At 40.6% G+C, this 13,961-nt stretch overlaps 1 long non-coding RNA gene across 1 annotated transcript; it reads left to right on the plus strand.

Moving 5' to 3' along the window:
• Positions 1–401: 401 nt before the first annotated feature.
• Positions 402–13,561, plus strand: LOC118242945 (uncharacterized). The gene is made up of 3 exons (XR_004777113.2): positions 402–609; positions 2,235–2,311; positions 13,189–13,561. It is a non-coding gene; the product is annotated as an uncharacterized LOC118242945 (long non-coding RNA).
• Positions 13,562–13,961: the final 400 nt, after the last annotated feature.

Here is a 13,961-nt window from a genome sequence, read left to right on the forward strand (position 1 = left end):
TATATAATCCATGTAGCTAGTTCACTAGCTTCTTCAGTGGGTCAAGGGTGTGTGAGCTGTTTCTGTAGTTGCTGGAGTAGATGTCATGGGTGAATGAATATGGCAACATCTACTGGCAGCATTGGGACATTTTCTGGTGTCATTCCAGAATCTTCATCATGAACAGGTCTAATCCAGTCTTAGCATCATCTCTGTAATAACATCCAGATAAAACAAAAAGATGTATTTGGATCTGTAAAGATGAATTGTCTATAAATGGTAGATATGTACCAGTGATGAGCACACAGCTCTGGCAGATCTATTTGTAGAGGCTTAATTAAAAGGGAGGGCCAGAGGGTCCCGCGGGCTTTTTGAGACATTGCTTCCAGCCACATGATCACAATCTAAAGTGAATGCACGAAGTGGACAGACGACAGCATCAACACCTCAGATTACCAGAAAACTCTGACTGTGGGCCACAGACCCAGTGGCAGTAGGCTTGGGAAACTGACTTTGTATGCATGTGCAAGTTGTAGCTTGATGGGTACTAGCTGGGGTGTGACATCAGCAAAGCAGAAGAAAAGGGATTCCTTCATGGACATGGACAACTTAAACACCACTGAAATGCAGGTCAGTGTACTAGCATATATCAATAGAAATGCGCAGAATACTGAATGAGGAGAAAGATCTGTGACATATGAGACGATCTTTTTTCTGGACTTCCTGAAAATTAAACTGATAGCCAAGAACTATTAATTAAAGAATTTTATGCAAACACATGTGTACACATGTACACCATATTGGAGAATGCTTTCAAAATTGAACCAGAGCAATAACTGCAAAATTTGAACACCTATAAACAAAAAACCTAAAATCACACCTTTGGTATGAATAAGAGACTTGTGCATATATATACACAATCTGTTTGGCATTGTCGGGAATGTTATTTGTATTTGTTCATTGCAGGAAATGAGTCAGTCATGAAAAGTCAGATCTTTAAAAAAATATTTTCCCCTGTCGCTGTATAATGTATCATTATGTTATTATGATGTATATTGTTAGTATTATTATATCCCTAAATGTAACTAATGTGGAAACGCATATCCTGCAGCTGCCAATTGTCACGTATATAAAAGGCCCTGCGCAGTTATTTTTTTTAATCTTTCAAAAAATATTTGTAAAAATATTTTTGAATTTTTCATTTGCCCATAATAAATCTCGCTCCTCTCTGCACATGCGTCCACCTCCTTACCGCTTACCGTTACAAAGGCTGTTAGGGTCTAGGTCAACAGCAGACTCTCTGTGTTGTGTTTAAATAGAGCCTAATCAAATTCTCTGGTTAAATCATAGGATGCTACAGTTCATATCTTAAGAACGTATTTAGAGCAGTATCATCTGTGCCTTTATTGCATATTGATCATGTTAAACTGTGATCATGTTAATTACTGTTAATTAAAGATAAAGACTTACCAACTTATCATCTACATTGTAAATGTTCAGAGAGTATTAGTCAGCTAGCAAATTTGGAATTGTTTTGAGCCAAATTTTCAAATTAATTTGAAGTAAAATGCCTGCTACAAACTCTTGTGTCACTTCAGCCCCAGAAAGAAATTTGAGCCATTTTGATTTGGTCTTGTTTTCTGGAAAAATGTAAAGAGTAACCTGTAAGCACTCTGCAGTGCCCAATAAATGTGGAACGAAAGCAGGCGTATGTAGATAATCACATACTTCCTGCTAATATAATATTTGGAGTAAAGAGGAAAACATTGTACTATAGTAATAAGTGCAGGAGAATGGTCAAAATACACCTTAAAGCACTGGCTAATGACAACTAGAATGCTGTGTTTTTTTCCTTTGTCATTAGAAAGAGAGAGTCCATCTCCCTGCCATCTTACTCCCGTCAGCTGTTGTAATGTCACATTGTGCCTGGCCAAGGTTCCCCTAGGCCTAAGGCTGGCAACAACAGCTTGTCTGAGACTGTTGTCACTACACTCAGTTTATCCTGGTGTTTACACTTCAGTGTGGGCTATTGTAACTGAGTCATCTGGTGAGACAAGGCTTCAGATATTTTAAGCAATATTTAGACCACACCAGATGCTTAACTGTGAAATTCAGAAAAGATTGTCTACATTGAACTTGAGACCCTTGGTGCAGCCAAGCAGAAGAGGTCCCAGACATGCATACACTCAGTGAACCAGAACTCTGTGAAGCTGCAGGGTCTGGACACTGAGAGCCTGTCCTGCTTGCTCCTCCAGTGTGTTATGGTCAGTGAACTCATAACTACTAACGACATGACCACCGCATCAAGAGAAGACACAACATCACTTCAAGGGTATGAAACTGCATGGTCAATTGCATTTCCTATGTGATGTGATGACATCCCATCAGATCCTCCAACAGCAACCACAGATGCTGGCACCCCTGCCATAATCAGCACTCCAGCTTATAAGGACTGAGACACTAACAAATACACACTAGCTGTAGGAGGCTTGGTACCTGTGGGTACCAGAAGTACATAATTAATAAGGTCCAATCCGGTATTAAGCCTTACAGAGGTGGCAAGTTTTCTGCTTTGCAGAAAGTTTAAAATCAAAGGGGGACAGATATCAGAATCAGGGTCTGAAATCACTTACAGTAGCTTTTGGAAATAGATAGATGAGGGTCTCTGGGATGGATTGACAGAACTGGAAATGATCAAGTCTGTTTTAATAGTTGATAAGATTAACTGTACCCTATTCTTCACCCTATTCACCCCACAGTGTAGCTCTAAGTTCCATTATGACAGATGGTGAGTCCAAATAGTGTTTCTTCATACACTGTATCAGGGTCTGCATGAGAAAAATAATAACATTTGGTGCGACACAAAATCCTACTTTGCTAATGTGACAGATGGTTTTATCTTAGAATAGATAACCAAATCTGCTACAGAGGAAGCAGAAAGACTGAAACACTTGAACTCCACAGTGAGCCAGAGACCAGTGACTATTAGTTTAGCTCAGGAGGAAAATGTCATGAGTGTATTCCAAAGTCAAAATATAAATGTGTACACTGATTTCTTTGTGGGCAAACCTGGACACAAAACTGTGGGATGTCTAATGCAAGCAGGGTCAGGAAACTGGGATAGATCACTGGAAAGAGACAGCCAGTGACCTGTAATAACCAAGTGTCCCACCCCATTGCTAGTGGCCATGACACAAGACCATCAGAAGGTGGGATCCCTTACCTAAAGCTCCTACAAGTTACTGCAGCACCACAATTTATTACTATTACCATCCAGCAGGAGGGACAAGCCCACTCATTCATTCACACACACACACCACACCTGCCAGGGTCCCAACCTCCTACCTATTAGTCAGCGCACACCTGTTCCTCATTTCGCCCACTTTTGTTTCCCCCTAAATAAGCCCACAGGTACTTACCGTCAGTACTGCACATTGCCTTTGGTACTCATTCCTGTTCAAGTCTTTTACTACACTGTTCTCTACTTTTGTTGTTTTGCTTTCCGCTGCTTTGCAGCCCACTTATTTTGTATTGTCAGCCTTAGGTGCCTTAGAGGTTGTAAATTAAGAGTAGCTGAAAATGTTGAAACTCAGTGGTTGCAGATAAGCAGAACTCAGACTAATCGAGGTAATACACCATAAAGGTGGAGTGGCTGAGGTTGTCATGTCATTATGTAAAGTTTTAGATCCAACTGGAACCGGTGGCATGGAGCAGGTATTAACACTGCTGTCTTTAGTCACTGGATGTCACAGATTCCTGGAACAATTCTCATCCCAGCACTGCCATGACTACCTCATCCCACCGACATCTCTGATCTGGTTCGCCAGAGTACTAATTCAACACATCTGATGACTATTCTCTCCCTTACTACCCTCTCTCGCTCACTCTTTTCAATGTATTGCCATTCTCATGTTGACGACCAAGCCTTCCATATATGTGCGTGTGTGTGTTTTCCTGGTTGCCGAATTCTACCTGTGTTACAGACCTCGTCTCTTCCCTGACCCCTGGACGCCTTTTGGACTTTGCCTTTCATTTTCGACTTTGGGCCGACCCTACCATGATTACCAGCCTAACCCCTCCTTCTTGACTTGGAATGCTCAAAGCCCTACAATCTCTCCCTACAATTTCTACCTGCCCCACAGACTTGCTACTTGAACTCTGTGAAGCATGAATGTGGGCTCTAATCTGAGGTGCTGTTAATTTGTGGTTTCTGAAGCTGGTAACTAACAGCAGAGGTGACTCTTGGTTTTCCTTTCCTGGGGCAGACCCAGGTTTTCGTGACTGCCCTTGGGGATAGACTGGGTTTTTGAAATGGTCAGATGACCTGACCTTCATGTCTTAAATTAATGATGGATTGTCACTTCACTTTACTTAGTTGAGTAGTACTTGCCATAATATGGATTAGACCAGTAGTCATAGAGGGCTATTCACTACATACACTGTGTATGAACTCTGCCTCTGCTCAACAACACTGATGGTCTCAAACGCATAATAAAGGCAAGAAATTCTACAAATTAACTCTTAACAAGGCAAACATGTTCATTGAAAACCATTCCAGGTGACTACCTCATGAATCTGAGAGAATGCCAAGAGTGTGCAAAGCTGTCATTAAATCAAAAAGTGGCTACTTTGAAGTATGTACAGTATTAATGTCACAATTAGTCCTTCCCAGATTCCATGTTCCATGTTTTTCCTGTCTTGTGTATTTTAGTTCCATTCCGTAGTTTTGTTTTCTCAGCCTGTCGTTTGATTTTCCACACCTGTCTGTCATTTCTAGTCTTAAGTAATATAGTTAAACCCTGCCATGTGCCCTGTGTTTTTGCTCTTCATTGTTTGTTTGGTTCATTGTGTTTAGTTTAATGTATTTGAATGGTTGCATTTATGTGTTTGGTGGATGATTGAAAGCCCGTCTGTTTCAAAGCCTTCGTTTGTTAGCCTGTTTTTGTTATCCTAGCCTTTGTGTTTCCTAGCTTATGTTATAGCCTGTTTCCCTTGTTTGCCTTCATGTTTTTGTTTGTTTGTAATGTATCTCCATATTGGACTACGACTCTGGAATTGCCCTTAATAAATCTCGCTCTTCTCCATACATGCATCCACCTCCTTACGGCTCGTCATTACAATTACACATATTCTGGATTGTTTAACACTTTTTGTTCACTAATTAATTCCATGGCGATTGTTACTGGGCAATTGTTACTGGGCAGCACGGTGGCTAGGTTGTTAGCATGTTTGCTTCTCACTACTAAGGTCTTGGGTTCATGTCCTGATCCGGGTGGCATTTCCACGTTTTTCCTAGGTCTGCATGGGTTTCCTCTTGGGTCTCTGGTTTCTTGCCACAGTCCAAAAACATGTAGGTTAGGTTGATTGGCTAGCCTAATAAATTGTCCTGGTGTCTGTGTATAGGAATGATTGTGTGTCTGCATGTCTAATAAAGGTGGCCTTGTGTGTGAATGATTGTGTGTCTGCATGTCTAATAAAGGTGTCCTTGTGTGTGAATGATTGTGCATCTGCATGCCCAGTTGTGGTTGGTGCTCTGTTGTGAATGTTGTCCTCTCTCCACTCCCTGCACCTGATTCAGTTCCTCATGGCCCGGAGGTTTCTGGTTGAGAGTACGCTGTGTGTGTGTCCCAGGGGGCTGAGGTTTCTGGATAAGAGTACGCTGTGTGTGTGTCCATCCCAGGGGCCCGAGGTTACTGGCCAAGAATACACTGTTCACAGCTGGCAACCGCTTCTCGGTTTTGATGTGCTTTGGGCATTATTGTTGTGTAAAAGGTATCTGGGCATCACACATGTTCGTATGTTGTCAGTGTCCATTGATGTAACAAAAATAGGCATGGCTGTTCAAGTCACGAATCCTTTACTCTTAGCCTATTCATTAGCTTTGATCAGAATGGTATCTGGTTTTACACCCAATTGTAAAAAAAAAAAGTGTTCAATTTGTTTAACTAGCTCAGGCCTAATACTTTGTCAGTGTCCCCCTGATTGGTCATTTGCGCTGTGGTCTGGGTGCACATTAAATGTTCTTTGTATTACTGCAGTATAGTTGACCCATTCAGTTTTTATTTTAAATGACACATAGGCTTTATGTCCTTGTTCCTTGTAGATTTGAGGTTTTACATGTTAAATAGTGGCTGCAGAGGTATTTGCATTTACATGCAAATTTAAGGCATTTGGCAGACGCTCTTATCTAGAGCGACTTACAAAAGTACTTTGTCATTTACTCACAGAATGTATCCTAGTCAGTACCAATAGATGGGCTACAGTTTCTCATTTGAGATGCATAAAATTCACTTAGTAATTTAATTGTATAAGTTGCTAGTAAAAGCTGGTACAAAATAGAGGTTTCTAATAAAGTGGCTTGCAGTGCATATTGTTTACTTTTACAGCATTTAACTGACGGTTTCCGATTACAAATGAAGTACCACTGAGCTACCACTGCCCATGGTTCAGGTTTGTGGTTATTTTGCCTTAAAGACTAAGATCACCTGAAGGCTGAATTAAAGTGGTGGATGGGTGGAAGGCTTTGCACCCTTGCTTTGAGGTTTTACATGTTCCAGAGTGGCTACAGAGGTATTTGCATTTACATTTATGACATTTGGCAGACGCTCTTATCTAGAGTGATTTACAAAAGTGCTTTGTCATTTACTCACAGAATGTATCCTAGTCAGTATAATAGGTTAGAGTTCAAAATACCATTGAACTAGAATGCTGTTGAAATATAGGGATCAATTCTGATGCTGAGAAGTGCAAAACACATAAGCTCTATAATAGACAACAATAAGTGCAATAAACAATACCCTACAATAAGTACTAGAGTTTCAGTTACTCAGCATAAGTGCAGGATCAGTAGTCATTAAAATATTCCACAAATAGGTGGGTCTTCAGTCTGTGTTTGACGACTGCAAGGGTTTCTCCTATCCGCACAGCCAGCAGAAGTTCCTTCCACCATCTGGGAGCCAGGTCAGAGAATGCAGAGAATGCTTGATTCTTTTCTTCCATGAGACCTGAAGCCGTGTTTTAAGATGAGCCATACTTAAGGTACAGGTCAGGCTTCTATTAGGCCGAGAGACAAGTAGGTCCTCAATCTCTAATTACTCAATGAACCTCAATGGTCTCCCAATCACATCTTGTCTAACAGTTAAAGATCTTGGAGTTATTATGGTTCTCAGTGTCTCATTCGAAGCTCATGTAAATGATATGTCTAGGACTGCCTTCCTCCACCTCAGGAACATTTCAAAGATAAGGAGCATACACTCATCATATGATGCAGAAAAGCTAGTCCATGCATTTATCACTTCAAGATTGGACTACTGTAATGCCTTACTATCTGGTTGTACCATGAAGCACTTCTAAACAAGCTCCACCTAGTTCAAAAGCAGCCAGAGTTATTACTGGAACTAGAAAATTTGAACACATCATTACACATCTTAGCTACTTAATGCTAGTAATATTGTTACTATTGTGGTGACCATTGTTGGCCAGTGGAGGATGAGTCTTAATTCCTCTCAAGGTTTCTTCTTCATGGTCTAGTGAGTTTTTTCTTGCCACTGTCACCCTTGGCTTGCTCATTAGGGGCTTGGAGTCGGACTTTTGTAAAGCTGCTTTGTGACAACATCTGTTGTAAAAAGCACTATATAAATAAATTTGACTTGACTTTGCTTTGACTAGCGATATGATGTATGGAGGTCCTGTTTCATTTTTGGCTTTGTAGTCAAGCAACAAGATTTTAAATCTGATGCCGGCAGCTACGAGAAAGGTTCAAATCCTTCATATGTTACAAAGCAGAAATCTGCAAGACTGGGTCAGATTTGAGTTGAGAACGAGAATTTGTTGCCCAAATTTATGCCCAGGCTATGAGCAGCTTCAGATAGTGGTACCAGGGAGTTCTTGAAGGAAACTGTGAGGTCATGGTAAGAGTTGGGAGTTCCTGGGATGTACAGAAGCCTGGTTTTACTGGGGTTGAGCTTCAAGTGGTGCGCTGTCACCTATGATGTAATGTCAGTCAAGCATGATGAGATATATCTGGAAACCTCCATGTCTGAGGGTGGGAAAGAAAGCATTAATTGGGTGTTGCCTGCATAGCAGTGGTAGGAAAAGCTGTGAGAAGATATTACATCACTAAGAGAATGAAGATACAAAAAGAAGAGAAGAGGGCCTAATACCGAGCTCTGGAGGACACTGGTGCAAAGTCTACATGGATTGGATGTGGATCCTCTCCATGTTACCTGATAGGACCATCCCTCCAGATAGCACGGAAACCATTTTTATGCAGAGCCAGTCACACCAAAGCTGGAGAGAATAGAGAGGAGAATGTTCTGGTTTATTTTGTCAAAGGCTGCCGAAAGGTCCAGAAGAATCAAGACAGATGACAGTTTGCAGCTTTGGCAGCATGAAGAAAAGAAAGAAATAATTGAGTGTCATCGGCATAGCAGTGGTAGGAGTTCACCAAGAGAACGAGTATACAAAGAGAAGAGAAGGGGGTCTAATACTGAGTCCTGTGGAACACCAGTGGAGAGTCTACATGGTTTGGATATGGATCTTCTCCATGTCACCTGATAGAACTGTTCCTACAGGTAGGACTGAAACCATCGCCATGCAGAGCCAGTCACTCCAAACCGAAGATTGCCAAAAGGTCTAGAAGAATAAAACAAATGACAATTTGGCAGCTTTAGCAGCATGAGGTTTCTCCATCTGTAGAATGTGTTGGTTTGTAGCCAGATTCACTGGGATCATGCAGCTGGTTCTGGGTGTAGAAAAGAGACAATTGATTGTAAGCTGCTCATTTGAGGGATTTTGAGAAGAAAGAGAGAAGTGATACCGGTGTGTACTTGGTAATGTTGGAGCTATCAAGTGTGGCTTCTTGAGGATTGGTACCACCCTGGTGATTTTGAATGCAGTTGGCACATATCCAGAAGGTAAGGAGTTGTTGATGATGACAGAGATCTCTTAAGCTTGTCTGGTACAGAATGGAAGGATTTGGCTCCAGCAGACAAGTAGATGGGTTGATGGAAGTCAGGAGTTGAATAATTTCGTCAGAGGAGAGAGGAGAAAAAGAAGTCAGAGAGATGGATGTTGGGGAATGCACACTGGTTGGAAGAGTGGGAACAGAGGAAAAGGACTGGTGGATTGCTGCAACCTTCTCCCCAAAGAAGGTGAAGAAATCTTCAGGAGTAAGAGATGAAGGAGAAGGGGGAAGGTTAATGAGTGAAGAAAAAATAGTGATGAGTTTGTGTGGATCAGATGCTGATGATTTGAATTTTCCTCTGTAGTAGGATGAGAAGAAAGACAGAAGTGATACCGGTCTGTAATTGGTTATGTTGGACCTGTCTAGTTGGACAGGTCAAATTTGGCCTTCTTTAAGATTGGTGCCACCCTGGCAGTTTTGAATGATATTGGTACATATCTAGAGGATAAGGAGTTGTTGATGATCACAGAGATAAAAGGAAGCAGATCTCTCGAAATTGTCTGGAACAAAGTGGAAGGAATGGGATCCAGCGGACATGTAGTCAGATTGTTGGATTCAGGAGAATTTCATCTGAGGAGAGAGGAGAAAAAGAAGTCAGAGAGTTGGATGTTGGGGAATGAACCCTGGATGGAAGAGTGGGAACAGAGGAAAAGGACTGGCGGATTGTTGCAATCTTCTCCTCAAAGAAGGTGATTAAATGTTCAGGAGTAAGAGATGAAGGAGAAGGGGGAGGGTTAAGGAGTGAAGAAAACATACTGAATAGCTTGTGTAGATCAGATGCTGATGATTCGAATTTTCCATTGTAGTTGGATGACTTTGCAGATGTTACTTCCAATGAGAAAGGATACACTGGTATGAGCTGAGATCTGAATCTAGGTGAGTTTTCCTCCACTGCCTCTATGCATTCCTTTTTTCTCCTGTAGCAGTGAAGTGCTTCTGTTAGCCAGGGGTGCAGGTGGGGAAGATCTTGGGATGAAGATAACAGTGTGCAGTAAAACAATGGTGCATTTTCCTAAGTAGTTCTGAAGCTGGGGATGCAGCAACATAAAAATAAGAAAAGTAATGATTGGAGCTTAGCTCCTTTCTATGGCACAGTAACATGGATAAAAATAATAAGGCATCAGGGTTAAGCTGTTCAGTTGTTTTTCCAAACACAAGTACTTCATTGTAATACTTTTAATGGCATTCAATAAAGAGTTTCTGTTTTCATTACTATCCTAGATACTGTCTCATTGCCTGTGAAGTACTAGATTTTTTTATACAGCATGATGATGATGATGACTGACTCGGGCCAACGCACATAATGAAACTGATGAAGGACTGAGGACCACATCCATAATGGTGTTGGACTTATCACAAATGGCAATGATAACAATGATAATATTGGACTCAGGACTACATGAATAAAGATGTTGGACTCAGAACACCACAGGTGATGATGATGATGGACTCCTGACAGCACACACCATGAGAATATATGAAGATGATGACATTATACTTTTTATGAAAAGATGCATTATCATAGCCTAATTGTATACTTAGCTTAGCACTGTCTACACAAGTGCAACATGTCTTAAAGGAAACAATGAGGGTAATGTGCAAAAAACAAACAAACAAAAAAAAAACTGCCCAAATTACAAAATTAGATCTCATGCAATACAGATAAATGCAAATAATTAACAAATAATCCTACATTGCTATGCACTGTGGAGCATGCTATTGGCTGTTCTAGGTAGGCCAACTATACAAGCCAGCTACAAATTTAGCTTAACACTACCATTCCTTTGAGTTGTACTAATGTATGAAAAAAGCTGCATATATCTATCTCTGATAATTTAGTATAAGGAAATAATCAAGAATTTGATAAAATTGTACTTACCTGAAGATTAGAAACTATGGCATGTTCGTTATCTTAGCTCATTCAAATGTTTTTCCTGAAAATAGGCTCATATTGATGATGTCATAGGCATTATGTGCTTTTAAGTACTTGTGTGTTTTGTTGGCCATGGGGTTTCATCAAAGTTGTTACCCTCAGACCAGTTGCAACTTGGCAAAATCAGCGCGCACCCACTCATGGGCACACACGCACAAGAACACATACACATCATCATTCATGTGCACCTTCATCTCCACACGTTCTCTCATATGATCAGCCCTTCTCAAAGTCAGCATTATTGTCATTTCTTTTCATCACAGATAAAATCAAGAAACTCACAGACACAGGACACAGTGCTACCTTTTACATAATGTAGCAGATAACAGACCAAACAGACAATATATAATAAATACAGGCATACAAACATTACAATCCATCCTCTGTACAATAAACACTACTGAAACCCAGGACAGTAGAAACTAGGCATTGGGCAAAAAAGTGGTAGGGAGTGTACACACCAGCTTGACAATACAATGCATGTGTGCATTATTATTAGTGCACTGATGACTTATTAGTACACTGATAAAGTGATAATAGTTTATTAGTGCCACAGTACGGCCCCCTCTTCCTAGACGCCGCCCTGTGTATGCGCACCCCCCCACACACACACACCTATACCTTGTACTGTCATTACCACACGTGTATATGAGGTCTTGTGGTAACAATCCTGCCTTGTCGTTGTTTGATCTACTGCTAACCGGTGTGCTATGTGGTCTTTGTTTTGTGTCTCAATAAACGTATCATTCTGTCTCTCACGACTCATCCCCACATCCTGCTTAGCCTCCTCATGTCACAATTAGGATGATAAAGTGACTGTGCATATAGAGTGGAATATAATGATTCACAGGTTAAGTAAACTGGCTGAGTGCATACAGTATAATGCAACAGATGAAAATGAAGGGTAGAGCTGATGTAGCAGTTCAGTTTGAATATACAAAGTCCATCAGCCAGATCCCTTAAGCAGTCTGACTGCCTGTGGGAAGATATTGTTCCCGAGTCTGAAGGACTTGGCCAGGATGCTCCATAGCCTCTTGCCATGGGAGTGGCATCAACTATCTATGTGAGGGGTGAGAGGGATCCTTCCTGATGCTGCAGGCCTTTTGTAAACACAGTTTAGTGTATATGTTCTTAATGGCAGCAAGGTTTGACCCAGTGATACACTTCACCACCCTATGCATCATTTTTGTCTGAGACAGAAAATGAAAGTGCCTTCTACTGGACACTGTCATATCAGTGTTCATAACATTCTCCTGAGTAAATGAGAACCTTCAGGCACAAAATGTGTGTGTGTGTGTGTGTGTGTGTGTGTGTGCGTGCGTGCGTGCGTGTGTGTGTGTGTGTGTCTTATATCCGTGTTTGTTTAGCAGAAAGCGCCCTCTGCCAGTAGTTCTCTGAAGCTGCGAGAATTTTGATGGTGACATCGGTTTTCTCTCTTTCAACTTAATTTCTTTACATAAAACATGTGTAACCCTGCTGCTGGTATATCTGTCTGGCTTGTCAAGCCTAATCTAACACTTCATATTGTTAATTAAAGTATTCAAATGTGTCATGATACTAGAAAATGTGTCTTAAATGTGAGGCAGGTGTGTGAGGTTAGACACTTCTGCTCAACATATCAAGTGTAATGAAAGCATGCTCAGTAATAATGCTGATAGCAAGAAGAAAACAGTTCAACACATAAGCTACTGCTTTGCATCCTCTACAATGTAGTAGAATAATTATTGTTGTTTACATAATTTTTTTCATTAAATGCTTTGACCAGTGTTTCTCTGCACCATGAGAATAAGATCTAAAGGTAGTTTTATAAATCTATAACAAAGTTATAATAAATCTATAATAAAGTTATAATAAAGCTATAATAAAGCTATAATAAATCTATAATAAAACTCTAATAAATCTATAATAAATCCTCAGTCTTACACACCCACAATGTTTGCTGCAGAGGTGAAGGTGCTGACGTGGTTTGTCATTTATTCGCCCTTCGTCTGTATACGCTTCTTTATGTCCACATTTCTTGTTCTCTCCCATTCTTCCCTCCTTCATCTTTTCATCCCTTCTCGCACACTGCTCTCCATTTCACTTAGCCGCCACCTCTGTGGTCACTCGGTGTTCCTTCTCAGGATTATAAATACAGCTGAGTACAACTGTAGGCTTTCTGTCCTGCTTGTCCTGCTTCCAAACATACACAGTGAATTTCACATGATGTAACAGATATAGTCTACTCTTTTATAAGGTTCTTGTGACTATATTTCCGATAATGCTTTTGAATTGTGTTGTGTTTAATTCCATTTGTCTGACTTTATTTAAGGTTGCCTGGAGGACATGAAGAATCATTGTGCATTGGGAAATGCTTTTACATTATCTTCCAGCCCACCAAATCTGCTTCAGAATTAGAAGTCCTGAAGCAATAAATATGAGAGTCTTTTGGGTCAGACTCTCTTGTTGAGAGAGGCTGAAGTCATTCCCCTAATAGGCTGTATGATTTTAACCTGGTTATCCCACTGTGTATATTCAGACTGTGCTTATTTACCCTGTTCCTGAGAACTGAGCTGACACTATGTGCCACTGTGTGGGTTAAAGGAGCAGGGGCAAATCCAGGTACAGGGGGACCGTGTTACACCCCATGGGGAAAAAACCCTGCTCCTTTACTCCCAAACCTCTCAAGTCATTACCCATTATTACAATTCCTGCCTAAGACTGTATGTTTAAAGAATAAATTAAATTAATGAAAGTCTCTTTGCTTTCTGGTCTATGATTGCTTCCCTAACATTCTGGTTCGTTTTTTTTTCCCTCTAGAGAGACACATTAATGACTCTCTGTGTCATTAACACAGAGATAATCAAAAGTGGATGTAGATTGCCCTCATTGTGAAGTATTTTCAGATGTCTGTGGAGACCATTACGGTTATAGAAAGAAGAAATAGGGAAAGAAACTAAAAATAGATCAAATGTAACACTTTCCTTGATGAGATCAAGGATGAGAAAGAAAGAAAGAAAGAAAGAAAGAAAGAAAGAAAGAAAGAAAGAAAGAAAGAAAGAAAGAAAGAAAAGGAATATCTCTGCACAATCTGATTTAAATATG

The sequence above is a fragment of the Electrophorus electricus genome, chromosome 20 (assembly GCF_041902795.1).
Source record: "Electrophorus electricus isolate QZ-2024a chromosome 20, ASM4190279v1, whole genome shotgun sequence".
NCBI classification, from domain to species: Eukaryota; Metazoa; Chordata; class Actinopteri; order Gymnotiformes; family Gymnotidae; genus Electrophorus; species Electrophorus electricus.